Source organism: Staurois parvus, unplaced genomic scaffold, assembly GCF_062004578.1.
Source record: "Staurois parvus isolate SC_StPar_1 unplaced genomic scaffold, SC_StPar_1.0 ptg000039l, whole genome shotgun sequence".
NCBI classification, from domain to species: Eukaryota; Metazoa; Chordata; class Amphibia; order Anura; family Ranidae; genus Staurois; species Staurois parvus.
In genome coordinates this window covers 2,025,534-2,053,526 of record NW_028317835.1, presented here as the reverse complement: position 1 = coordinate 2,053,526, position 27,993 = coordinate 2,025,534, and the positions used below count along the sequence as shown (strand labels likewise).

Genomic DNA, 27,993 nt, shown 5'->3' with positions numbered 1-27,993 from the left:
TTGTGTCTGTGAGAGTAACAATTCTCTGGCACTCAGTAACAATTCTGTCTGTCCCTGAGTAACAATTCTCTGGCACTCAGTAACAATTCTGTCTGTCCCTGAGTAACAATTCTCTGGCACTCAGTAACAATTCTGTCTGTCCCTGAGTAACAATTCTGTCTGTCCCTGAGAATGAATTCTGTGGCCCTGAGTAAGAATTCTCTGGCACTCAGTAACAATTCTGTCTGTCCCTGAGTAACAATTCTCTGGCACTCAGTAACAATTCTGTCTGTCCCTGAGTAAAAATTCTGTGGCCCTAATAACGTTTCTGTGGCCCTAAGTAACAATTCTCTGGCACTGAGTAACAATTCTGTCTGTCCCTGAGTATGAATTCTGTGGCCCTAACTAGCGTTTCTTTGTCCCTAAAGAACGATTCTGTGGCCCTCATTAACAAGTCTGTGTCCCTGAGTAATGGTTCTCTGTCCCTAAGTAACTTCTCTCTGTCCCCAAGTATTGTTTCTGTGGCCCTAACTCTGTCCCTGTCCCTAGTACAGAGCGGTCTGCCTCTGTTCAATGACTGCAGGCAAATGAAGATTTCCAAAATGGCCGCTATATATACCTCGACCATTACACAGTGCTGGCTGGCTGGCTGCTGATTGGCTGATGCGATCACATGTCGTTGAGGAATGCATTATGGGGCAGCGCGCCTTGTCTGCGCGCCTTCCCCGACATCCCCGCTCCGTCGCCGCACATGTCAGCCGCCATTTTCGGAAAAATTTCGATTCGCGCGTCCGAATTAGGCTGTTTTTCGGATTCGGCACGAATCGAAATTTTTCCGAAATTCGACTCGAATTCCACTTCGGATACTTCGATTCGCTCATCTCTAATGATGACCCTTGCCCCTTGTACAGTATACCATCTTGGATGGCGATTTCATCTGTGAAAGTCCAATATTCTCTCACAAGTAATGGGGCTTCCAACTTGGAATCAGGCCAACCGTTCAGGACAACATATTTAAGAGCCTACAAACTCTCATCGGTTTCAGTGTGCTGTTTTATCTGAAGCAATCGTTGGTCCGTGACGTATAAATAGTCTGAATGATTAATCTGTGACAGGACCTCCAGGTCCCGCTGAACATTACAAACTGTGTGTTGTGCATACTCAGGTGTACCACCTGCTGCTGTAGCTCTGCTAAGAGTGTCACTAATGTACATTTCAGGACCAGGTTTATAGACAACATTTAGGCAATAGTTTTGTAACGTGACAACATGCTCTGTAGACGTTTGGGTGCACACAAAAGTGGTTTCTGGAAAATAGAAATCAGAGGTTTATGGTCAGTTTCTGCCGTGATCTCGTCGCGCCCATAGAGGTAGTGGTGAAAGCGCTGGCAGGCAAACACTATACTCAGACATTCCTCTTCTATTTGTGCGTAGTTTTGTTCGGTAGAGTCAGTGCCCTTGAAGTAAAAGCGATAGGCTGGCCAGCTTGCAATAGACAACACCCAAGTCCAGTTTTGCTTGCATCACTTTGAATAGTTACAGGTTTTGTAACGTCATAGTACTTCAGGACAGGTGTGTCCGTGACCAAGCGTTTGATGTCCTGTACTGCATTATCATGCTTAGGAAGCCAATGCCAAACAGCGTCCTTGTCCAGAAGCCTTCTCAATGGCTCACAGACCTCTGAGAGGTGCGGTAGGAATTTTGCTAGGTAGGTAACAAATCCAATGAAGCGCTGCAGGGATTTCACATTTGCTGGCTGCGGCATATCCAGTATGGCTCTGATTTTTTCTGGGTCAGCCTTCAAACCCTCCCAGGTTAGAATGTGTCCATGAAAGCGGACTTCTTTGACCTTGAATTGCAGCTTTTTCATGCCAAGTCTCAATTTTACCTGCCTACAACGATTCATCAGTTCCAGCAGTTTGCCATCATGATCTTGATCTGCTTCCTCATCTGTGTCCCCACAGCCAATCACAAGGATGTCATCAGCTATTGGTTCAATACCACCGAGTCCAGCCAATAGTTCATGTTGTTTATGTTGATACACGTCTGGTGCAACTGATACCCCAAAAGGCAGTTTGAGCCATCTTTTCCTGCCCCACGGAGTCCAGAAGGTTGTCATGTAACTACTTGCATCATCCAACTTACACTGTAAAAATGCATCCCGGGCATCAACAAGTGTGAACAGACGTGCCTTAGGCAGCTTGTACAAAACATCCTCGAGAGTTGGCATGATGTAGTGAGATCGTCTCAGTGCCATATTTAAGAATTTGGGATCTATGCAAATTCGTAGCTTATTTGGCTTCCTTACAATCACCATGTTACTTATCAGTCAGTTGGGTCAGTCACTGGTGCCAAGTGTCCATTGGCCTCATACTGGTCAAGCTGTGCCTTAACTGCCTGTTTTAATGCCACCGGCACATTGCGTGGTGCACATTGGACTGGAGGGACACTCACATCAAGGTGGAAATGAACTTCCCCTGGTACAGATTCTACTGGCCCAGTAAACACATCACTAAATTCCTTTATCAGCAGTTGTTTTGTCAAGGGCCCCTTGGATAGATTGTCCATCACATTGCACTCTGCAGGGACGGAGAAACGTATCAGCCCTAGACGCTCACAGGATGAGCCAGACAACAGTGGCTTTTGGCTGCTTCCACAATTTCACACTCCAGCTTGTGTGTTAGTCCACGTATGGCACATTCTGTCTTGAAGAGCCCCAGAGATTTCATCATCGCACCGGAGTATAACTTTAATCTGGTGTCACTTGGCAGTAGACGTGCTTCTGGTGCTGACACCATTTTGTCTCTTAAGCACATTACATCCCACGTTGTTCCTGAATGGAGGTGACAGGATTGGGGCTTATTATTGACATGTAAAGTGACATTTCTTTCCTCTGGATTGCACAGCGCCCATCAATTCACTGCTGTCTATAACTTCAGTGGTGTGTGTGTGAGGGAGGTAGGTGATCTGTGTGGGGGGAGGTAGGTGATCTGTGTGGGGGAGGTAGGTGATCTGTGTGGGGGGAGGTAGGTGATCTGTGTGGGGAGGTAGGTGATCTGTGTGGGGGGAGGTAGGTGATCTGTGTGTGGGGAGGTAGGTGATCTGTGTGGGGGGAGGTAGGTGATCTGTGTGGGGGAGGTAGGTGATCTGTGTGGGGGAGGTAGGTGATCTGTGTGGGGGGAGGTAGGTGATCTGTGTGGGGGGAGGTAGGTGATCTGTGTGGGGGGAGGTAGGCCCATCACTGCTGTCTATAACTTCAGTGGTGTGTCTCTTCCTCATATGCGGATGTGTTCTCCACGTTGTGTCATTTGCCTATTGATGGCCGTCGTTTACTTGACAAACAAACGTTAGTAAAATGGTTTGTTCTTCCACAAGACTTCCAAGACTCCCCATAAGCTGGACACGGCTCTTTAATTCTTTCATGCACAGTCCCACAGTATCTGCAAGCTGTAGGGTTGGCAGTATTTGTGCTCATCAGGGGGCGTTGCTGCAGTTTGTTCCTGTTGCCATGCTGCATTGCAGTGTTTATGCTGTCGGTCTGCTGTCTGTCCTGTTCCATAACTTTCAGACGTCTGTCAGTGAGCTCTGCTGTACGGCACGTCTCAATGGCTGTGTGTAGAGTGAACTCATGTTCTCTTAGGAGGCGCCTGCGTGTGCTCTCTCGCTAGCTATACCAACAACAATTGTGTCCCTTATCAATTGGTCTCTGAGTGCCATATTCACAAGTTGCTGCCTTTTCTCTCCAGTGTGTAACAAAGTGATCCAAAGATTGTCCCTCTTCTTGTTTGCAGCATCCAAACACATCCCTTTCATAAATGACATTTGTAGCAGGTATGAGATCATCTTCCAGTACATTTACAATGGCTGTAACATTGTGTTGCTGATCTGCTGTGAGGGTCACATTGTGTTTATACACATGCCTGCATTCACTGCCCATGACTCTTCTCAGAGTTGCTGCCGGCACTCCTGCACATTTCTCATTCCAGCCTGTAGCCAGACAATAATCTTCACATTCAGCTCTGAAAGATTCCCAATTGCTGCTCCAATCCCCACTCATTGTCATCCCCTCTGGGGGAGGTATGCCATTCCTGGCAGCCATATTGTCAGGAAGCCTCTGAGCTATCAAATCTCAGACAATCCTCAGTCTCAGGCTGTAGTTCACAAACCTGTGTTTCCCAAAGCTGCTGCGCTCCAAACAAGAGGCTCAGTCCTGATTCCAGTCACTTCTGACACCATGTTTCATGTACAGGAATGAAGACAACACAAGCTGCTGGTGTGAGGAATCATGTTGTACAACAGAACTGCATCCAGGTCAGCATAGAACAGGAAGCAGGAAGTAGAAGGCCATGCAATATTCCCGGATACAAGTCGGGTCACAGTATTTGTACAATGACTCTATAACAGTTTCCATCTTGTTGTATCATGAATGTAGTATGGAAGATGAGTCCTATGTACTAGGAATGGTCATTGGAAGGACAGAATAGGAGCCACATGATTGGCTGGCCAACCCCGTGACAGTATAGACTAGTGGGTGACATTGATTGAGATCTGCCCGCTGTGTGTATACAATCACCCGGCTAATGTCTAATATCAGGGGACAAAATGTGCCAGCATTCATATCAGACTAAGGGAAAATGTCCGCCGGAGAAGGGACAGACAGGCTACAACATAATGGAGGAGGGAGATCTAATCCACTGTAATGTAAAAACACTATATTAGACCAAGGGAAAATGGCTGCCAAATAAGGGACAGACAGGCTACAACATAATGGCGCCCGATTAGTCTATTAAGGATTATAATGGTATATATAGGCAGCTGTACGTCCGATGGCCAACTCCTGAGGAAGTCACGTGATGTGATGTAACCTGTAGAGTGGGACAATGACGTCAAGGTGATAAATAAGATGTTTACAAGCCGCCATCATCTTTTGTTTTTCAGGTTTTTTCCCTGTTGTTTTATACTATTCTGCTTTTTCACCATCTAGTGTCTGCTCTCCATACTGCACCCTCTGTATAAATCAGTCTGGAGTCACTTCCTGTCTGGAGTCTTTTCCTGTTTGTGTCACTTCCTGTCTGGATTCACTTCCTGTCCCTGGAACACTTTCTTCCTCTCAGCCATTTTAGATCTGCTTCGAGAAGGTCCAACAGAATCGGTCTCCATCCTGAACACACGGCCACCGTAGGGCCAGCATGGGATCTTCTCCATGTCAGAGCACACGGGTAAGTCAGGTGGATCTCCTATTCCTGGTCCCGGCTCCTGTCCCTGCTATAGACGGACCAATCATCTGTGACCGAACCTTCCTCCTTGTCATCGATGATCTGGGTGTATTATTATTATTTATTCCAGGTACTTGTATAGCGCCGTCAGTTTTCATCTATATTGTACATTCCCATCAGTCCCCGCCCCCGAGGAGCGTACAATCTAAGGGCCCTAACTCACATTCATACATACACATACAAGGGACAACTTAGACCGGAGACAATTCACCTCCCAGCATGTCTTTTGTAGTGTAGGAGGAAACCGGAGTACCCGGAGGAAATCAACACAGCCACACGGAGAACATGCAAACTCCAGGCAGGTGGTGCCATGGTTGGAATTTGAACCAACAACCCAAGTACTGCCAGGAGGAAGTGCTAACCACTCAGCCACTGTGCTGCCCCGTGCTGTATATATCTCAGCATCTACTTCTCAGTGTTGGTTTCCTCCTCATTGTCGGCCATTAAATGGGCCTCAGAATGGCTCCGGTATTCCCTCCTAGGAAGGACATTCAGGCCGATCTCCCACCATGTTCCTCTGATGTGTCCGAGACAGAATACCAGGAGAGACACCAGGAGAACCCGCTGGGACCCGACACTCCGAGAACCAGAGTTATGGTGGAGTATAGACCCTTCCTGAGATACTCCTCCCTGGGAACGGTCATACCTCCGTACTCCTCTCCTGTACATACCCATCACTGTCATACCTCCGTACTCCTCTCCTGTACATACCCATCACTGTCATACCTCCGTACTCCTCTCCTGTACATACCCATCACTGTCATACCTCCGTACTCCTCTCCTGTACGTACCCATCACTGTCATACCTCCGTACTCCTCTCCTGTACATACCCATCACTGTCATACCTCCGTACTCCTCTCCTGTACGTACCCATCACTGTCATACCTCCGTACTCCTCTCCTGTACGTACCCATCACTGTCATACCTCCGTACTCCTCTCCTGTACATACCGATCACTGTCCTACCTCCGTACTCCTCTCCTGTACATACCCATCACTGTCATACCTCCCACACTCCTCTCCTGTACATACCCATCACTGTCATACCTCCGTACTCCTCTCCTGTACATACCCATCACTGTCATACCTCCGTACTCCTCTCCTGTACGTACCCATCACTGTCATACCTCCGTACTCCTCTCCTGTACGTACCCATCACTGTCATACCTCCGTACTCCTCTCCTGTACATACCCATCACTGTCATACCTCCACACTCCTCTCCTGTACATACCCATCACTGTCATACCTCCGTACTCCTCTCCTGTACATACCCATCACTGTCATACCTCCGTACTCCTCTCCTGTACACACCCATCACTGTCATCACTCCTCTCCTGTACATACCCATCACTGTCATACCTCCGTACTCCTCTCCTGTACATACCCATCACTGTCATACCTTCGTACTCCTCTCCTGTACATACCCATCACTGTCATACCTCCGTACTCCTCTCCTGTACGTACCCATCACTGTCATACCTCCGTACTCCTCTCCTGTACGTACCCATCACTGTCATAACTCCGTACTCCTCTCCTGTACGTACCCATCACTGTCATACCTACACACTCCTCTCCTGTACATACCCATCACTGTCTTACCTCCGTACTCCTCTCGTGTACGTACCCATCACTGTCATACCTCTGTACTCCTCTCCTGTACATACAGATCACTGTCATACCCCCCGCACTCCTCTCCTGTACATACCGATCACTGTCATACCCCCCACACTCCTCTCCTGTACGTACCGATCACTGTCATACCTCCGTACTCCTCTCCTGTACATATTACCCACCATCGTATCATCTGCAACTCCTCTCTTACATTTACTACCTGCAGTTATGCTCTTCTTCTTAAATTGGGGAATAACTCGATGACTTACATACTTTTGAGACCTTGTGAAATATTCTTGGCTGTTTTGATAATAATACACTTTAATTTGTATTTCATGATAAATCCTGCCTCATCTCTGCCTCTCTACCTGCAGCCTAACAATGAGGCGTGCATGCAGCCACTGATCTATTTCTGGCTTTTGTCTCTCAGACATTCTAATGTTCATTTCTCCAAACGTCCTCCAGGACAGCCTTCCTGAGACAGAGCTCCTCCCTCTGGGACAGGAAACACGTATGCACAGTACTATAAAAGGCGGACCACCAGGCCTCCCTCCTGAGTTTTTAGTGTTTCTTCTGCAAGGATGGGTGCAGTCATCAAGGAACTGATTGTCTGGAAGTCCTGGGCCCTAGAGGTTGCTGGTGGCTCCTGGTCTAGCTTACTTCCTCCTGCCCGACGCGATCCCTTCAGGGGAAGTGGGGCTGCTCTCCTGATGTCCTTCCATGCCTCAGTGGATGATAACCATCATCGGGGGTGTCCTGAGGGGTCCAGGACCTTTGATGCCTGTCGTTGTCCTTCCCGAGGGGGGGGGGGGGGGCTCCAGCATCCGATGCAAAATGGGGCAGAGTGACTGCCAAGCAGGCGTGCAAGTACCCGCAACTTCTGGGTGCTGTTCAGGAACCGGAAGTTACGGCTGCGGTGACGTCATTGACAGGCGCCGGAGACTCGTGGTTCCAGTCTCCATATTAGCACTGCAGCCAGTCTGGAGTACAGACCCAGCAGAGCCTTTGGCTCCACACCAAGAGGGATGGATGGAAGGCGCTGGCACTTCTCAGGCATACCCTGGTCCTTCAAGCACTGGCTCCTCTAAGTTAAGCTTGGGGACTCTGATCCCTCTTGATGACCCTGGTGGGCACACTACCTTTTTTTGCTCCCCCAGCACAGTGGTTTTGTATGAGGGGCCCTGGGCTGATTATTTTCTGTATTGTGTCTTTTCTTGCTCATTGTAGGTTAAAGTCCAGGACAAGGTGCAGAGTCAGACCCCCAAGAAGAAGTGTGCAGTTTGTGCAGCTAAATTGGGTTCAGCTGGGAAAAACCCTTATGCTGCAATTGTGTGGCTAGCCTAATTAAGGATAAGTCATTTACAGCCTGCCATAAAGTGCTCACCTCCATTAAGGATGACATGTTGTCTACATTCCAATCCTTTTATTATTATTATTATTATACAGTATTTATAAAGCTCCAACAGTTCGCTCAGCGCTGTACATTACAATGGGAGACAGTACATGAGACAGTACAATAACAATACAATGTGATACATGAGGGGTTCGAGGGCCCTGCTCCTTGGAGGGTGGGGTAGGCTTCCCTGAAGAGGTGGGTTTTTAGGGTGCGCCTAAAGGAGAGGAGAGTGGGTGATAGTCTGATGGATTGGGGTAGGGAGTTCCAGAGGATGGGTGATGCCCTGGAGAAGTCCTGGAGGCGAGCATGGGAGGAGGAGATCAGGGAACTAGAGAGAAGGAGGTCTTGTGAGGAGCGAAACATATCTTTTGGGTGGTAGATGGATATTAGGTTGGTGATGTAGGTTTGGGCAGAGCTATTGACAGGTTTGTATGTCAGTGTTAGCATTTTGAATTTGATCCGTTGGGCAATCGGAAGCCAGTGGAGGGATTGGCAGAGGGGGGTGGCGGAGATGGATCGGTTGGAAAGGTGGATGAGTCTGGCTGCCGTATTCAGGATCGACTGAAGTGGGGATAGCCTGTTAAGAGGCAGGCCAGTGAGGAGGGAGTTGCAGTAGTCCAGTCGTGATATGCTGAGGGAGTGGATGAGCTGTTTAGTGGTTTCTGGGGTTAGGAACGTGCGGATTTTGGTGATGTTGCGGAGGTGGAACCTGCATGAGTTTGTTAGCAATTGGACTTGGGGCTGGAAGGATAGATTGGAGTCTAGTATGACACCAAGTACTCGGGCCTGATAGTGGCATTGTTGGATGTGATGGAGAAGTCAGTGGGGGGGTGTGTGCGGGCAGGGGGGAAGACTAGGAGCTCAGTTTTGGAGAGGTTCAGTTTAAGGAAGTGGAGTGACATCCAATCTGATAAGTTGTTCAGTAGGCTGGTGATTCGGGCGGAGACTGAAGGGGTGAGGCGAGGGGTCGAGAGATAGATTTGCGTGTCGTCAGCATAGAGGTGGTAGTTGAAGCCGTGTGAGTGTATCAGTTGGCCAAGGGAGGAGGTGTAGATGGAGAAGAGGGGGGGAGGTGGTAGTGTATCCTTTAGATCCATATTGGAAAAATGCAGTTGCCACTGTGTCCTTGGACCCAATCGGTGGGTTTGTCGTTAGCAGATGCATTAAGAGGGGAGGAGGACCCGGAGGAGGATCCTAGGTCTCTTGCTTCCTCACGGTTAGATTCAGGCTCATAAGAGGAGGACGGTGAAGTTTGCTCCTCCAGAGGTTCCAGGAACAAATTGCCCCTGGAAGATGTGGACGACCTCCTTAAAGTTATCTACAAAACCTTAGAGATCGAGGAGGAGGATGTTTGCCTATCTAAGCATGACCTCATGTATCAAGGTTTGCATGCTAGAAAGACTAGTGTCTTTCCAGTCCATAGTTCCCTGGTTGATACCATTAAGCAGGAATGGGAAAGCCCTGAGAGGAAACCCTTTTTCTCAAGTAACCTTGAAAGGAGGTTTCCTTTTTAGGATAACAGGTCCCAGCAATGGAACAAGGTTCAGAAATTAGACACCCCCTTATCTAAAGTCTCTAAAACGACAGACTTAGCATTTGAAGATATGGGGGCCATGAAGGACCCTATGTATAAGAGGGATGAAGTCTTACTCCGCAGGGCCTGGGATTCCACTTCCATCAGCTTTAGGCCAGCTTTATCGTCTACCGGTGTCACCAGAAATATGGAATGCTGGCTTACCCAGTTAGTCGCATCTTTTGGCAGGAACCTTCAGGCAGCAAATCCTGAAATATAGGGCAGCACAGTGGCTAAATGGTTAGCACTTCCACCTGGCAGTACTCGGGTTGTTGGTTCGAATCCCAGCCACGGCACCACCTGCTTGGAGTTTGCATGTTCTCCCTGTGCCTGCATGGGTTTCCTCTGGGTACTCCGGTTTCCTCCCACACTCCAAAGACATGCTGGTAGGTTAATTGGCTGATGTCAAAATTGTCCCTAGTATGTGTATGTATGAATGTGAGTTAGGGATATTAGATTGTACGCCCCTTGAGGGTTAGGGACTGATGTGAATGTACAATATATATGTAAAGCGCTGCGTAAACTGACAGCACTATATAAGTACCTGAAATAAATAATTAATTTCCTTTGCTGTTTAAAGCAGTTGGTTTCCTTGTGGATGCCTCGGCCAAATCCGTTAAGCTATCGGCTCGAAACTCTGCCCTAGTGAATTCAGCTAAAAGGGCATTTTGGTTAAAAACCTGGGCAGGGAACTCAGCATTCAAACTGCACCTTTGTGCCTTACCCTTTATTGGCGATAATCTTTTTGGTCCAGGTCTCGAGGAGGCTCTGGAATGTACAGCCCATAACAAGAGGACATTCCCAGAGAGTAAGAAAAGGTTTTACTCTAGTAGGGTTTTTATTTCCACGTTATTTCTATGGTTTCTTCTAGAAATAGAGAGCGGTGGAAACAAATTCAGAAACTTACCCGAGAATTAGAATCACATTATAGGGCTCATGATGGCAATCCATCTCTCCGTAACAAACCATGATATCGCAAAAGTGTCTAGAACCGAATATTTTACTATCCCAGAAAACTGAAAAAGCTCTACGCTGGTCGAAGGCCTCCTTTTTATTACAAATACTAATTCAGCGTCTACTATGTTCGCATGGAAATTAAACCTTTCAATACGACCCCCACATATCTACAAGTTACGTACTAAATCCGGCAGTATCTCCTCTCTTCCTCGTGAAGTCCTGGGTATTTTTGAAAAATTTTATTCCACCCTATTAGCTCCTCTGCAACCAACTTCTGCTTCCTCAAATGGCTCATGGCTTGATTCTATACCCCTCCCTGTTCTCTCACCCTCTCAGATATCCTCTCCCAATGTCCCATGCACTTTGAAGGAAATATCCTGTGTGATTAGCACACTAAGAACTTCCACAGCCCCGGCCCTGATGGGTTCACGGCCAGTTATTATAAACATTTTCCTCCTACATTGGCTCCCTCTTTGATGTCATTATTCAATGATGTTTTGCAGGGCGGTAGGTTTCCTGAGGAGATACTCTTGGCTAACCTGTCTCTATTACCTAAACCCCTGAAAGACCATCATTTACCTCAAAACTATAGACCAATCTCAGTGATGAACAATGATCTGAAAATATTTAGCCGCATTCTGGCAGATAGGTTGGCCCCATTATCTCCTCTTTGGTCTCACCGGAGCAGTCGGGATTTATCCCAGGCAGACTTATCACGGACAATATTCCTCTCACATTAAATGTTATTCAGGACGTCAATTTGCATTCTAAAGAAGTTTTGTTGCTGAGCCGGGACATTAACAAGGCCTTTGATAGTGTCCTCTGGCCGTACTTGTTTTCATTACTGCAGAAGATGGGCTTTAGTGATGAATTTCTGTCTGGGGTACATGCTTTGTATGACTCCCCCCAAAACAAGAATAAGACTTCCAGGCTGCAATTCTGTATTTTGTACACTAGGCGGAGGTACCCGTCAGGGTTGTCCTCTTTCACCCTTATTATTGGCGCTTGTTTTGGAACCCTTGGCAATTGCAATAATCACACTCAGACATTTCTGGTTCCCCATTATTGGTTCACATTTCACAATTTGTATGTATGCAGATGATGTTATGCTTTTCCTTACTAAACTGTTGGTGTCATTGCCTGACTTCTGCTCATTATTGAATGACTTTGTAACAGTATCAGGTCTTACTGTAAATTTTACTAAATCAGTAGTTCTGCCTATTAATGTTCCTGATTCCCTGGGTGCATCTCTCCACAATTCTTTTCCATTTCGTTGGGCCACAGATCAGATTTCATACCTAGGTATAAACCTCACCCCCAGATACTCAAAATTATTTGCTGCTAATTGGCCACCATGTGTGTCACGCCTCTCACCTCTATTGAAGATCTGGCATGGATCCCCTATCTCATTCTTGGGCAGAGTCACGGCAGTAACAATGAATGTCTTCCCTAAATTACTTTATTTAGATCACTCCCAATCCCTGTCTCAAAAACGTTCTTAGATCACTTTCAACGGATTATTAATAATTTTATTTGGTGTAACAAACGCCCTCGTTTTACTTCATCGGTCCTCTACCGGTCACAATGGGCGGGAGGCCTAGGTCTCCCCAATTTCTGGCTTTACTACCTGTCAGCCCGTTTCGCACAGCTATCACAATGGGTGACTATTACTTCCCAGGTCTCATGGATCAGATTTGAATCTCAGTCTATACATCCGTTCTATTTACCAGGTGTATTATGGTCCAAAATCCCCCCCCCCCCGCTCGCTATTGCTCTATAATTCCATTGTTGCCCAATCATTGATGTTTTGGTCCCGTTATAAACTTAAATTGAATCTTGTCTCCTCTGTCTCACCAGATTCGTCATTTTTTTTGGTGACCCAAATTTTATTACAGCATTCTCATCTTCACAGGTATTCCGTTGGTGGTATGATAGGTCCTTTATTAGGTTATCTGACTTTCAGAGAGGAGGATCTTGTATCACTTTTGAGATGCTACGCATACTTTTTGATATCCCGCTTCGTGAATATTATCATTATCGACAGATTAGATATTTTTTTAATTCACATTTTGGTCTTACACCTTCGTCTCCGATTTCATTTTTTGAACGTATTAGCCGTGACTCTCCTAGGGGCAGGGGTCTTATTTCAGATTTGTATCGCCAATTTTTGGTTATTTTCTTTCCCTCACCCCCTCTTTATAGACAGAAATGGGAGGCTGATAGTGATGTCACTTTTTCTGATGAGGATTGGGATTCCATGGTGGATAATGTGTGTAAGAGCTCTAGATCTTTCTGTCTGTGAGAAGGCCCTCAAAGTAATAACCAGATGGTATCATACCCCATCTAGACTACACGCCATGTATCCAGGGACGTCCCACCTTTGTTTCCGGGGCTGTGGCCTTGCTGGTACTCTAGTGCATATATTGTGGGCCTGCCCAAGCCTCTCATTGGTGTGGCACAAAATTTCTGAAGTTGCCTCTGCAGTGGCAGGTGCTCCGGTGCATCTGTCTATGCAGTCCTGCCTACTGGGAGCCCCTATCTCGGGAGTTCAGACTGAGGTTATGAGGCTAATCCATAGCATTTGTATATCCACCCTATGGGCTATTGCCCTCCATTGGAAATCCCTCACAGTACCATTGACCACAGTTCTGCAGAGTTGATGCGGTGATGCTCATGGAGAGAATTCATTATACTCTATTGGATAAGATGCATTTATTTGACAGAAAATGGGAACTTTGGAGAACTCACAGGCATTTACTAGATCAATAAGGACCATTTATGCTTTGATTGATTGAGTTACTTTGTTGGTCGTTTTATAACTCTGCCTACCTCTCTACCTATATTGCTCATGTACTTCATTTCTTTTCTAGTTTTTTTTCTCTTTCCCTTTATTCTACATAATTTCACCTTTGAAATGAATACTGCAGTTGTTCCTTGTTTCTGTTGTATATTCTATTTGAAGCTGTAATGCCATTTTGAAGTCTATTTCTTAAAAAATAAAAACGTTTGTAAACAAAAAAATATATATTTAGTATAATTCTACAATTTTTACAACTAACAGCTCAATGCTGTTAGCTAAACCTACTAATAGCTGGACAACAAAATAACAAACGGATCACCCTTTCATCCAGCTGTGGTCTAATGCTGTTTAATGCCCATGATACCCAGCCAAGCATAGCCTCTTTGAACAATGCATACACTTACCAACTGCTTATATCTGCAGGCTGACATCTTCATCCCAATAGTCTATCCTTGGCCTGACTCCTCTACCAAACGGATATTTAATATCCTGTTTTTGGCCTCTGTGGCTTTTGAAGATGTTCACTGCTTCCTCACATTTTCCTTGGTAGCCTAAGTTGGGCCTGCCCAGGACTGTTTTTTTCCCGTCCATTTATATCCCAGTGACATAGACAGATGGACAACCTACCTGTTTTTACATCATGGCCTTTTGGCCTCCTGACCTGTTTTGTCAGACATTTCTCTCTCTTTACTAACCTTGCTTCCCCCACTTCTCTCCTCCTTTCTCTTATTCCTGTCCCAGGAGTGATGATGGCGCCATGATGCCACACCTACAATCAGCTTTGCATCTGTCCTTTATCATGGCTTCAATAAATATACTTACCCTGAATGTTCGGGGAATAAAAAAATTAAGGCCTTCAAATCCTTTGCCTCTGCCAAAGCACATGTGGTGTGCCTGTAGGAGACTCATTTCAGTGCCAGCCATATGCCGAAATATCTCCGCTCTTCCTACCCACAGGTTTATATGGCTTCTGCCGCAACTAAACACACAGGTGTACTCAAAGCTTTCCACTGCTCTACTCCCTTTACACCCAAGGCAGGGATCTGGGACCCAGAGGGCCATTATATTTTCTAACGGGTCATTTGCTCCCATTTGCTACAGGTAATAGATTCCCATAAATTAGGTACACTTTTACTATGTGGCAATTCCAATCAGCTAGTTTATCCCTTTTTAGACAAATCCCCCATAACCTCTTATCCATCCACATCCTCCTTCCAGCAACAACTCCAACAACGCTCTCTCATAGACACATGGCAAGAAGCTAACCCAGGTAGAAGACACTATACATACTACTCATATCCACATAAAACTTTCTCCCACATTGACCATATATTTCTGACTAGAGGTATGTCCCCAGCCCTCCTATCCTGAACCATCATACCTCACCCCTGGACTGGTCACAAAGCTGTCCTCTTGACCCTCTCCTCCTTAGTACCCCAACAAACTAGCACTACATGGAGTCTAAATGGCCCACCCATCCCACAGACTGGACATTGAACTAGCCATCAAAGAATACCTGACACATAACACAACTGATGACCTCTCTCTCCTGACCTTTTGGGAAGCCCATAAGTCTGTAATTAGAGGAGCCTGTATCAGCCAAGCCTCACATCTCAAGAAAGGACAGCGAGCAATCCATCACCGCTTAGAAACCTCATTTCATCAGGCCAACAAAGCCTTCCAATCAGACCCCTCACCTTCTCATAGATTGTCCTGGACAAGACCAGGCTAGAAATAGATGTTTTCTTGACAGAATCAGATGAAAAAGTTCTACGCCAATCCAGGCATGAACATTATATGAACGCAAACAAACCTGACACTTTTCTAGCCCTGGGACTGCGAACCTCAGACCACACACTCAGACTTGTCCATTTAAAGATTACAAAAACTTCACACACCAGCCATCCTAATAAAATATTACAGGTCTTCCTCAAACATCTAGCAGAATTATACTCTGAGACCGACTCCTATGATGAATCGCAGGCCACTGAACTTTTCTCAAGCCTATCTCTACCAACACTCTCAGCTTCTCAATGTTCTTCCCTGGAAACACCTATTACAGAACTTGAGGTCCCCGAACTCCATCAAGTCCCTAAAGTCTAATAAGTGGCCAGACAGCTTACAGCCCTATATTCCAAATATTTACTAACCTCCTTCCACCTTTATTGGTTAATGCATTTAATGCCTTACTCAAAGGTTATTCTTTCTGCTCAGACTCCCTAACAGCAGTCATTTCTATGCTACCTGAACCCCAATCAGATCACACCACATGGCTTCATTACACACCAATCTCCCTTCTTAACTTGGATGATAAAATCCTAGAAAAATCCTATCTGCATGGCTGAACTCCATCATAGGCACCTTGATACACAAGGATCAGATGGGTTTTAACCCCCCTCTGCCAAGCCGAGACCACAGAGTGGTTTTGCTAGAACATGCAGCTTGCATACGCCGCATACCCGGCTGTTTCCTTTCCTTAGACATAAAAAAAGCCTTTGACTCCAATGGATATCACCCCTTTACACCTCCCCAAGGGCTTACTTGAGATATGTGGGTTGCAAGTCAGACTTTTTTTCCATACAAAGGGGAATGAGGCAAGGCTGCCCCCCCCCCTCCTTTTCTAGCGAATGAACCTTTAGCACAGCTGATAAGAACTAACACAAATATTAAAGGATTAGAACTTGGCGGTCATCATCATAAGTTATGCTTTTTCTCTGATAACAATCTCCTCTTCATGTCTTCTCCTTTGATCTGAGCACCCAACCTTCTCCAATGCCTGGACCAATTTGCAGCGATTTCGGACCTGGTTGTGAATCCCAAAAAGTCTACAGCTCTTAATATCTCTCTACCCTCCTTAACTGTGTCACATCTACAACGTCCTCCACCCTTCTCTTGGTCCAGTCAATATATTACTGATTTAGGACCCAAGCTGATGGCAGACCTCAATATTCTATATTCTGCTAACTACCCTCCTATGTTAACACACCTTACCAATCTTATGACATCCTGGTCCAAACTACCCCTCTCATGGATGGGTTGTATCACGGTTGTAAAAAATGACAATTCTGCACAAAATATTATACCTTTATTGTGTCCTACCCATATATATACCTTTTTGTTTCCTCTGCATATTAGTGTCGCGGCACCACTTATGTATGGGGCACTAATAAACTGCATCTACCCAGGTCCATCCGTACCTTACCGAAACTTAGAGTGGTCTGGGGCTTCTGAACTTTGCAAAATATTTCCAAGCTGCACATCTTGCTCAACTCCCCAAATATCACGCAGTAAAAGTTACCCCCCCCCCCATGGGTCGCTATAGAGTCAGTAGATTGTGACCCCTTATCAGTTGCCAATTTACTATGGCTACACTCCAGAGACCATCGCTTACTGCAAAACTTAATTACTCAACACTACCTGTCACAGCTGCCCTCCCCAGCCCCTTCTCTGTCCCTGCTCTCTCTCTGCCATCTCTCATCCATGCCCCTCCCCCCTCCTGCAAATATGAAAGGAATTCCTAAGGCAAGCTTGAGCCACCCTAGCTCTGCCCCCCCCCCCGGTTGCCTAGGTGACTAGGGGGGTCCAACCAGTTTTAAGAAGCTGATGCAGAGCTCCCGAGGTATTCATCGCTGGGTAGCTGACGGAAGGAGCCCAAGATCTGTGGCCGGGACCTTTTGTGGCCAGGCTTGGCAGAGAACCAAGGCTGCCTAGGACCCCCCTTCTCCCAGAGCTGGGGAAGACTTTATTTGCTACAGAGACTCTCCCTTGGCTCTCGGTGCTGGACTTTAAGTGTGTTGGTCCTTCCGTGTCATCTTGGACTGGCATATTCACCCTCCCTACGAACTCCCCTATTCAGTGACTGCCGTCTGTTTGTCTCAATAAAGCTTTGTGCGTTTGCCATCTACTCTGTATGTTCTGTCCTGCCTACGCTCCGTCACACTACCCATCTATCTGGGACAGTCTAGAGTTCTGATACACCTTACAGTCACCCCATAACCCACTCATGGCATACCTCCTCATTCCAGGCTTTTATCCGGCATGGATGCCTCCATCTTCTTTTCATGCTTGTCCTAGAGCTAGTCTAGTTCAAACTTACAATTTCACAGCACCAGACTCCTTTATACCCTTCCAAACCCTATGTGACTCCCACAAAATATCTAGACCTGAACTTTTTAGATATCTTCAGATCAATCACTTTTGTTCCTCCCACTTACACACCAACCCCCTCCCTCCCAGACATGACCAGGTTTGAACACTGTAATGGGGTTCGCTCGGCAGTGGGTGTGTGTGACCCCCTGGATGGGTGCACAACACAAAACACAGGCACAGCACAACAGTGGAGGTGAAAAAAACAAAAAGGTGCAGTTTATTTACAATATTTACAGAAAAACGTAAAAAAAAATAAGAAACATTAAATCCTGGCCAACTTGGATACTTACTGTACAACATAGCTTCCCTAGCTACCCACCAGGTATAGCCTGATGCTATACCTAGCCCCTGTTAGTTGGAGGCTTAGCCACACAGGCTTTTGTCTCACTGCACACAGATAGGATGTTGCTCCCCAGTCAGTTCAGGCACAGATCTGGTTCCAGGTTGGAGCAACTCCCTAAGCAGGCTGGGAAGTTTTATAAAGGCCTTAATGAGCGCACTATCTTCAGCTGGGCTCATTACCTCAGTGCTGAAGGACTCAGCACTTCCCCCCTAGTGGAACAAATCCCCATATAGTCTAAACCTTGGACAGATGTATCGTCCGTCCAGGACGCAACCAGGTGATTTCACCTGCCTACTGTCACATACCCCCCCTCTTGTTTCAACCTTGGGGTTGTAACACCAGTAGCCAGGCAGGCATGAACCCGGGATAAAGCATCCACATTTCCCACCTATTTACCCTTCTATTGGTCTCTTTATTTTGAGCCATCCATTTCAAGGGAGCGTGATCCGTGACTAGGTCAAAATGTCTGCCTAGCAGATAGTACCGCAGGGAATCTAGAGCCCACTTTACTGATAAGCACTTCTTCTCAATTGTGGTGTAATTTTCCTTGTGAGACTTAAGCTTTCTGCTCAGGTAGATTACCGGGTGCTCCTCCCCCTTCCAAACCTGGGACAACACTGCTCCTAAGCCAACATCGGATGCCCGTACCTGCTTCTTGTTGTTTGGACGTGGCCAACTCTATCTCTTCAACTTTGTTGATCTGGGGTTTTATTACTCCTCTCCCAATGGTGTACCTGGCCTCTTCCTGTCCAATCATACACTTCTTTGGGTTGGCCGTAAACCCAGCTTTCCGTATTGAGTCTAGTACAGCCTGAACTTTTGGCAAATGTGAGGCCCAATCTGCGCTATGGACAATCACATCGTCCAGGTAAGCTGCAGCATACTTCTGATGGGGGTGAAGAATTTGATCCATTTTGCGCTGAAAGGTAGCCGGTGCATTCTGTAACCCGAACGGCATTCTTCTATACTGGAATAACCTTCTGGGGTTACAAATGCAGTCTTCTCCTTTGCTGACTCAGCTAGGGGTATCTGCCAATATCCTTTGGTCAAATCGAGCGTCGTCATGTACCGAGCTGCTCCCAGACGCTCGATTAATTCATCTATCCTCGGCATGGGGTAGGTGTCAAACTTTGTAACTTTATTTAACTGTCGGAAGTCATTACAAAATCGCCAGCTCCCATCCGGTTTGGGCACCAACACTATGGGGCTGGACCAGTCACTCTGGGACTCCTATCGCAATCAGTGAAGGAGAAAAATTACCTGTTTGGAAAATATTTTAATAGAAACAAAGAAACTTTTTTTTCAAATTTTTTGCTTTTTTTTTTATTTATAGCGCAAAAATAAAACAGCCAGCGGGGAGTAAATACCACCAAAAGAAAGCTCTATTTGTGTAAAAAAAAATGATAAAAATTTCAAATGAGTACAATGTTGCATGACCGCGCAATTGTCATTTAAAGTGCGACAATGCTGAAAATTGGCCTAGTAAAGAAGGGGGTATAAGTGCCTGATAGGCAAGTGGTTAAGGACCCCACTGGCACCTATCAGTGCCGCCTCATCAGTGCTGCCTCATCAGTGCTGCCTATCAGTGCACATCAGTGAAGGAGAAAAATTACCTGTTTGCAAAATGTTATAATAGAAACAAAGAAACTTTTTTTTTTTTTTAATTTTTTGCTCTTTTTTTGTTTATAGCACAAAAAATAAAACACCCAGCGGGGAGTAAAGACCACCAAAAGAAATCTCTATTTGTGTCAAAAAAATGATAAAAATGAGTACAATGTTGCATGACCGCGCAATTGTCATTTAAAGTGTGGCAACGTTGAAAGCTGAGAATTGGCCTGGTAAGGAAGGGGGTATACAGTGGGGATCGAAAGTTTGGGCACCCCAGCTAACAATGTGTATTAATGTGCATGAAGAAGCCAAGGAAAGATGGAAAAATCTCCAAAAGGCATCAAATTACAGATTAGACATTCTTATAATATGTCAACAAAAGTTAGATTTTATTTCCATCATTTACACTTTCAAAATAACAGAAAACAAAAAAATGGCGTATGCAAAAGTTTGGGCCCCCTGCAGAGTTAATATCTTGTACTGCCCCCTTTGGCAAGTATCACAGCTTGTAAACGCTTTTTGTAGCCAGCCAAGAGTCTTTCAATTCTTGTTTGAGGTATCTTTGCCCATTCTTCCTTACAAAAGTCTTCCAGTTCTTTGAGATTTCTGGGCTGTCTGTCACGCACGGCTCTTTTAAGGTCTATCCATAGATTTTCAATTATGTTGAGGTCAGGAGATTGGGAAGGCCATGGCAAAACCTTCAGTTTACGCCTCTTGATGTAATCCCCTGTGGATTTTGAGGTGTGTTTAGGATCATTATCCATTTGTAGAAGCCATCCTCTCTTAAACTTCAGCTTTTTCACAGATGGCATCAAGTTACCATCCAAAATTTGTTGAAATTTTATTGAATCCATTTTTCCTTCTACTCGTGAGATGTTCCCTGTGCCACTGGCTGCAACACAACCCCAAAGCATGATTGATCCAACCCCATGCTTAACAGTTGGACAGAGGTTCTTTTCATTAAATTCTGTGCCCCTTCTTCTCCAACCGTACCTTTGCTCATTCCGGCCAAAAAGTTCAATTTTAACCTCATCGGTCCACAGAACTTGTTTCCAAAATGCATCAGACTTGTTGTGACGGGAGTGACTTTTGGGGGTGGGGGGACCTCTGTATCATCCTCCCAAATTCCCATTATGTTTAAGGCACCCTGTGCCTGTTAAGGGGTACAGGGTGTGTATGTGAATGTCTGAGTCTTGTGTATAGTGTGTGTTCCTTTGTCTAGGCCACATGGCTGTCCATTGTCTGTTTGCCATGTGCTCCCCCCCATTGTGCTGTGTCTTCCTGTCCAGCCAACTATTATGGGATGTACTGTTTGTGTATTGGTGTGGGGGTTGGTCAATGACTTTTGCCTCATGGTTGCATCCCATTGTTCTGTGTCTTGGTTGGATGGGGAGGGGTGATGAGGTGTTTCCTGCCTATACTGTAGCCCTTCCCACTGATAGGGTGGGCTGATGATGTGTTTCCTGTCCCTGGTTGTCTTTCCCCGCCCTCTGTATAAAACATGTTGTTTGTGTACAATAAAAGTTGTTGGCTTCTGTCTTAAGAAGAGCTGGGTGTTGTCTTTTTCCTGAGGGATTTCAGGGTGTGGTCCGTGGATGGTGTTCGGACAGGGGAAGCTGTGGTATAACAGAAAAACGCAGTGCGGTCTGGGTTCCGGTTCCGTTACACTTGTCTATATGTTCATTTGCAAAGTTCAAACGATGATTTTTGTGGTGAGGATGTAGAAGAGGTTTTCTTCTGATGACTCTTCCATGAAGACCATATTTGTACAAGTATCTCTTTATAGTGGAATAGTGACCACAACGCCAGTGTCTGCCAGATCTTTCTGGAGGGATCGTGCAGTCAAATGTGGGTTTTGAATTGTTTTTCTCACAATCCTGCGAGCTGTTCTGTCTGATATTTTTCTTGGTCTTCCAGATCTTGCTTTAACTTCCACTGTTCCTGATGACTGCCATTTCTTAATTACATTCCAAACAGAGGATATTGACATCTGAAAACGCTTTGCTATCTTCTTATAGCCTTCTCCAACTTTGTGAGTGTCAACTATTTTCAGTTTCAGTTTTCTAGACAACTGTTTAGAAGAACCCATGGTGCTGATTGTTGGGGCAAGGTCAGATGAGTCTGGGCATTTAAAACCTTTGAGATTGACATCACCTGGTCTTCCCAGATGATGATTGAGAACAATCCATGATACTGGCAGGTCTCAGCTTGGCAAAGGGGGCAGTGCCTGCTATAAATTCTGCAGGGTGCCCAAACTTTTGCAGACGCCATTTTTTTGTTTTCTGTTATTTTGAAAGTGTAAATGATGGAAATAAAATCTAACTTTTGTTGACATATTATAAGAATGTCTAATCTGTAATTTGATGCCTTTTGGAGATTTTTCTTTCCTTGGCTTCTGTATGCACATTAATACAAATTTTTAGCTGGGGTGCCCAAACTTTCGATCCCCACTGTAAGTCCCTGGTAGGCAAGTGGTTAAGGACCCCACTGGCACCTTTTGGGGGGGTAACCGAAATTGACAGGTACCCGCTCCCACTTCTGCTGCAATCACCTAGGTGATCAGAAGCGGAGGTTGTCCTCCCCCCTCCCTCCCTGTAGTCTTCTGGGACACATGAAAGGTCCTAGAAGACTACAGGACCATTCACAAAGCACAGAGATACTCGCACATGCTCAGTGGGCACCCGGATGTGAAGCTGCAAACTGTCACAGCTGGGTGCCCACACTGAAGATGCCGGCACTGGAAACACAGGGCGGCCGGTGAAACGGGCTGCGGGGAGGACACCACAAGATCGAGGGACAAATAAGTGCCCATCTTTTAAAAGTCAGCAGCTACAGTTTTTGCAGCTGCTGACTTTTATTTTTTTTATTTTCACTGGAACTCCACTTTAATGTATGAAGATATTATTTGTACTGTACAAATTACAACCTGTACGTTACCTCTAAGGGTTGTACCCCTTCTGACTTACTGTTGGTGAGTCCTGCAATCACATTGTTATCAGCTCCTTGTAAAACTATTATCTCTTTCCAATAAAATCTATGAACAAGAGAAGATATGGACCCCACAATTCCTCTATATACTCCACAATTCTCCCATGTGGACACCTCGTAAGTGGTTCTCCAGTATAGACTCCCAGTTTGGGGAACTCATTTAGAAGAAGCCGTCAGCTAGAATCACACTCACTACTCTACAGTATGGTGAAGACCAAGGAGGCCTAGCAATACCAAATGCTAGACTTTATATTATAGCTGCCCAACTTCAACATCTTACCAGGTGGGACTTAGTAGACACATTAGATCCCATCCATCGGTTGCTACTTCCATCAGATACAGATTTCACATCACTCTCTGTCAGGGCTCCAGGTATGACCAGAGATGTGTGGACTGACACAGGGAAACGCAGGCTCAAGGATGGTGTAAAAGTAATATAATTTATTTAAGGTTACACAATACACAGAACACACAGTGCAAAACCAAACCTTAAGCTAGTCCCAATATGTGTGGGAACACAAGCATAGTCAGGCAGGCCGGGTCGGTAACTATCAGGCAGGTAGGTACAGGAGGAGCAGGCAGAGAGTAGTCATGTAAAGAGCCAGGGGTCAGTGCAGGAGACAGTCAACAGGATCAGGATCAAAGCAGGCACCGATAACAAGATACAGGGGCTCATGGGAAACATACATCAAGGCACTGATCACAGGCCAGGCCATTCCTTAAATACACCTCCTGCAATCAGCCTCAGGTGATGGCCGATTGCAGGAGTGAGTCTCTGGTTGCTGAGAGCACCCGCTGGCAAGCCCTGGTACTGCAGCCCACAAGGCAGGTGAGTCCCATCACCATTGGCAAGTCCATTCCTGACACTCTCACGCTTGTTAATGGGCTTCAGATGACACCAGTGGGAAAGGCATGATCTCTCATATATTTATTCCAGTCTTTTGACTCTTGCCGAAGACTTATAGAAAGAAATGGGAAACAGAGAAAATAAGAGAGAGTGGTGGGAGGTGATTGTGACCTCCATACCTCTCATCTCTCTGTCCTCTTCACAGAAACTCAGTCATTTCTTTTGCATAGATCTTTCAGGACTCCAGCCCAATTGTTCAGCTAGGACAGGAGGGATTTCCCCTTATGACCCCAATTGTAGCGGTGATGTCGGGGATTTGATACATGTTTTGGAGATGTCCAAAATTATTCAAAAAGTGGAACAATATGACCAGTTTTGTAATGTTGGTATTCAATATTCCTCGGGTGTGCCTCTTGATCTCAATAGAGGAGGAATTATTTACACCTCCTCCTATTACAAGTCATATAGCAATAGTGAGGCTGCTTGACCATAAAAAATATCCCGATCTTGGCTATCATCTCAAACTCCCAGCAGACACCAGTGGGTTGAGCAGGTGATCTCCACATTAACATCATAGGTTTTAAAAATTTTAGCTTTTTTAGCCCCATAGAAGGAGAACGGCCAGTTGTATCCTACTGAATGGTGACTACATTGGAGACCCATACTTGGGTTATGATCCTGTAGACACAGGCCTCATTGATCGGTGTCAGCTATCTATGTATGTACTGGGGGGAGTTACTTGCCGTGTACAGCTGAATTGTTCTAGGTTGTTTCTTCTTTTCTCTGTTCATTTGTTTATAAAAGGTAAAAGTGACACCATAGACAAAGCAAGTTATTGTTCTGTATGATCTGTAACAGTGCCACAACTGCCTATACGTGAGAATGTATGACTCCATTGTCTGGGCTGAATGTTGGGAATACTGTGCGCACTTATAAACTTTCTTAATAAAATCTATTTGATTAAAAAAAATACTGTAGATAATGCTGTACATATTCTTTCTATTCATAAGATATATTTAGTAATGAACATTAAAATTAGAAAGCAACTTTATGTAGCCCTTTATATACAATTTTAATTTTTTTTTTTTTGTACAGGTGGATTGATGAGCCAAGTTTTCGGTCATGTTGTTCTTCATGAATACAGCTGAGTCACATAGAAAACAAGACATATGGGTGTCTTAATTGACTGAAAGTCTTTAATGCAGCTCACTGGAGGATTCACACGGGATACAAGTCATATCTGTGTTCTAAAAGTCATGGTTTAGATCCTCTTCCACATTGATCCAGCCTCAGAGGACAACAGGAGAAAAGGAATTTCAGTGTTCTGGAAGTGACAATGGCTTTACAATAAAGTCCAACCCCAGTATACATAAGAGGAGTCATTTCAAACTACTTCTTGTTTGGAGATTTTACAATGGAGAGAAAATATATCACACACCAGAAGGTTCACAATGGAGAGAAGTCATATCATTGTTCTGAATGTGGCAAAACATTTACAAGCAAGAGATACCTTATAGTACACCAAAGAGTTCACACTGGAGAGAAGCCATATCAGTGTTCTGAATGTGATAAAGGTTTTACATGGAAGTCATATCTTATCAGACACCAGATTGTTCACACTGGAGAGAAGTCATATCAGTGTTCTGAATGTGATAAAGCTTTTACACAGAAGTCAAATCTTATCACACACCAGAGGATTCACACTGGAGAGAAGCCATATCAGTGTTCTGAATGTGTTAAAGCTTTTACAGGGAAGTCAAGTCTTATCACACACCAGAGGATTCACACTGGAGAGAAGCCATATCAGTGTTCTGAATGTGATAAAGCTTTTACACAGAAGTCAGATTTTATCACACACCAGATTGTTCACACTGGAGAGAAGTCATATCAGTGTTCTGAATGTGATAAAGCTTTTACACAGAAGTCAAGTCTTATCACACACCAGATGATTCACACTGGAGAGAAGCCATATCAGTGTTCTGAATGTGATAAAGCTTTTACACAGAAGTCAGATCTTATCACACACCAGAGGATTCACACTGGAGAGAAGTCATGTCAGTGTTCTGAATGTGATAAAGCTTTTACACAGAAGTCAGATCTTATCACACACCAGAGGATTCACACTGGAGAGAAGCCATATCAGTGTTCTGAATGTGATAAAGCTTTTACAGTGAAGTCAAGTCTTATCACACACCAGAGGATTCACACTGGAGAGAAGCCATATCAGTGTTCTGAATGTGATAAAGCTTTTACAATGAAGTCAAATCTTATCACACACCAGAGGATTCACACTGGAGAGAAGCCATATCAGTGTTCTGAATGTGATAAAGCTTTTACACAGAAGTCAAATCTTATCACACACCAGAGGATTCACACTGGAGAGAAGCCATTTTAATGTTTCAATGTGACAAAACTTTTACAGTTAATGCCGGTCTAATATATCACCGGAGGATTCACAAATCTCAGCATAGATTAAATTCTGGATGAAAAGAGATATTAAAGAAGTTTCAGGTGTCACAAGTTAGTTTCACATCTCCAACGTCATCCCACAAGCTAGAGAAGAAGGGAAGATAAAATGTTACCTTAAAAGAAACAAACTAAAATCTGAGCAAACTGGAATGTAATCATCGGATGAACTGAGTTTAGTGCTTATGTCCATCAATACACAACTAGAAGGGATTTGAATATTTTATCTTTTGACAATTTTTTTAAGATAAGCATCAATAACTGATCAACTTCCCTCATGATTCTCATCTTTATCTTTTTTATGGAGCTTTGAATGAACATGCAATGCATTTTCATGATACACCAACTGAGTTGTGTTTCCAAGCATTTTCTTCATTTCTGGATCCTGAGGTAATACATGACCAACACTGCCTCAGTACCAGAGTCTAGGATGGGGTCTATTATCTTACCAAGTCTCTAAAGCCTCAGTGGGAGAGTCCATTCCAGGTTCTTCTGACTATTGATACATGATCAGCCAGTCTTGAGGTCTTCAGCTAAGTCCACCTTGTCCATTCCTCCCATTACATGTTCCATCTCCTTTCCCATTATCAATGCCTTCTTTCCACATTTCATCTCTCATTATTATTATAATACAGGATTTATATAGCGCCAACAGTTTGCTCAGCGCTTTACAATATAACAGGAGACAATACAGTTCAATACAAGAGGGATAGGAGTACCCTGCTGCTCAGATCTTACAATCTAGGAGGGAGGGGCTAGTGGTACAAAAGGTAGTAACTGTGGGGGATGGACTGGTTGGAAGAGTAGAAGATTCCATTATTAGCTGAGGGCAGGATATGCTTCCCTGAAGAGAGAGGATTTCAGAGATTGCCTAAAAGTGAGCAGAGTATGCCATAGTCTGATAAATTGGTGTAGAGCATTCCAGAGGATGGGGGAAGCTCTGGAGAAGTCCTGGAGATGAGCATGGGAGAAGGAGACAAGGGAGCTAGAGAGCAGGAGGTTGTGCAAGGAGCGGAGAGTACGGTTTGGGTGATATTTGGAGACAATATTGGTGATGTAATTTGGGGTGGAGTTATAAATGACTTTTTATGTTATTGTTAATGTTTAGAATTTTATCCTTTGGGCAATGGGAAGCCAGTGCAGGGATTGGCAGAGGGGGGTAGGGGACAATGAATGGAGGTCAGTGGAGGGATTGGCAGGGGGGTGTGGAGGACACTGAATGGAGGCCAGTGAAGGGATTGGCAGAGAGGGGTGGAGGACACTGAGTGAAGGCCAGTGGAGGGATCGGCAGAGAGGGGTGGCTGATACAGAATGGTTAGTAAGGTGGATGAGCCTGGCAGCAGCATTCATGATAGACTGAAGAGGGGATAGCCTGCAATGTGGTTGGCCAATAATGAGGGAATTACAATAGTCAAGGCAATATATAACAAGGGAGTGAATAAGTTGCTTAGTGGTTTCCGAGGTTAGGAACGGCCATATCTTGGAGATGTTGCGGAGGTGAAGTCTACAAGATTTGGACAGTGATTGGATTTGGGACTGAAAGGACAGATGGGAGTCTAGGATTACACCTAGTACCCTGGCATGAGGGGAGGGACTGATGATTGTGTTATTCATCTTGATGGAGAAGTCAGGGAAGAGGGCACAGGCTGGAGGGAATACTAAGAGCTCAGTTTTGGAAAGATTGAGTTTGAGGAAGTGGAGTGACATCCATGCTGATATGTCGCTTAGTAGGTTAGTAATGCGAGAGGAGACTGAAGGGGCGAGGTGAGGAGGAGACTGAAGGGATGAGGTGAGGGGTAAAAAGATAGATTTGTGTGTCATTAGCATAGAGGTGGTACTTAAAGCCATGGGAGCTTATCAAGTGACAAAGGGAGGAGGTGTAGATGGAGAAGAGAAGGGGTCCAAGGACAGAACCTTGAGGGACCCCTACAGAAAGAGGGAGTGAAGAGGAGGAGGCAGAGTTATAGGCAATGCTGATCGAGCGCTGCGATAGGTAGGAG

The 27,993-nt window shown here is 45.1% G+C and overlaps 1 pseudogene; it reads left to right on the top strand.

Annotated features, from left to right (window-relative positions):
- Nucleotides 1–27,993, top strand: part of LOC149470550 (uncharacterized) — a 263,673-nt pseudogene that overhangs the window by 164,118 nt on the left and 71,562 nt on the right.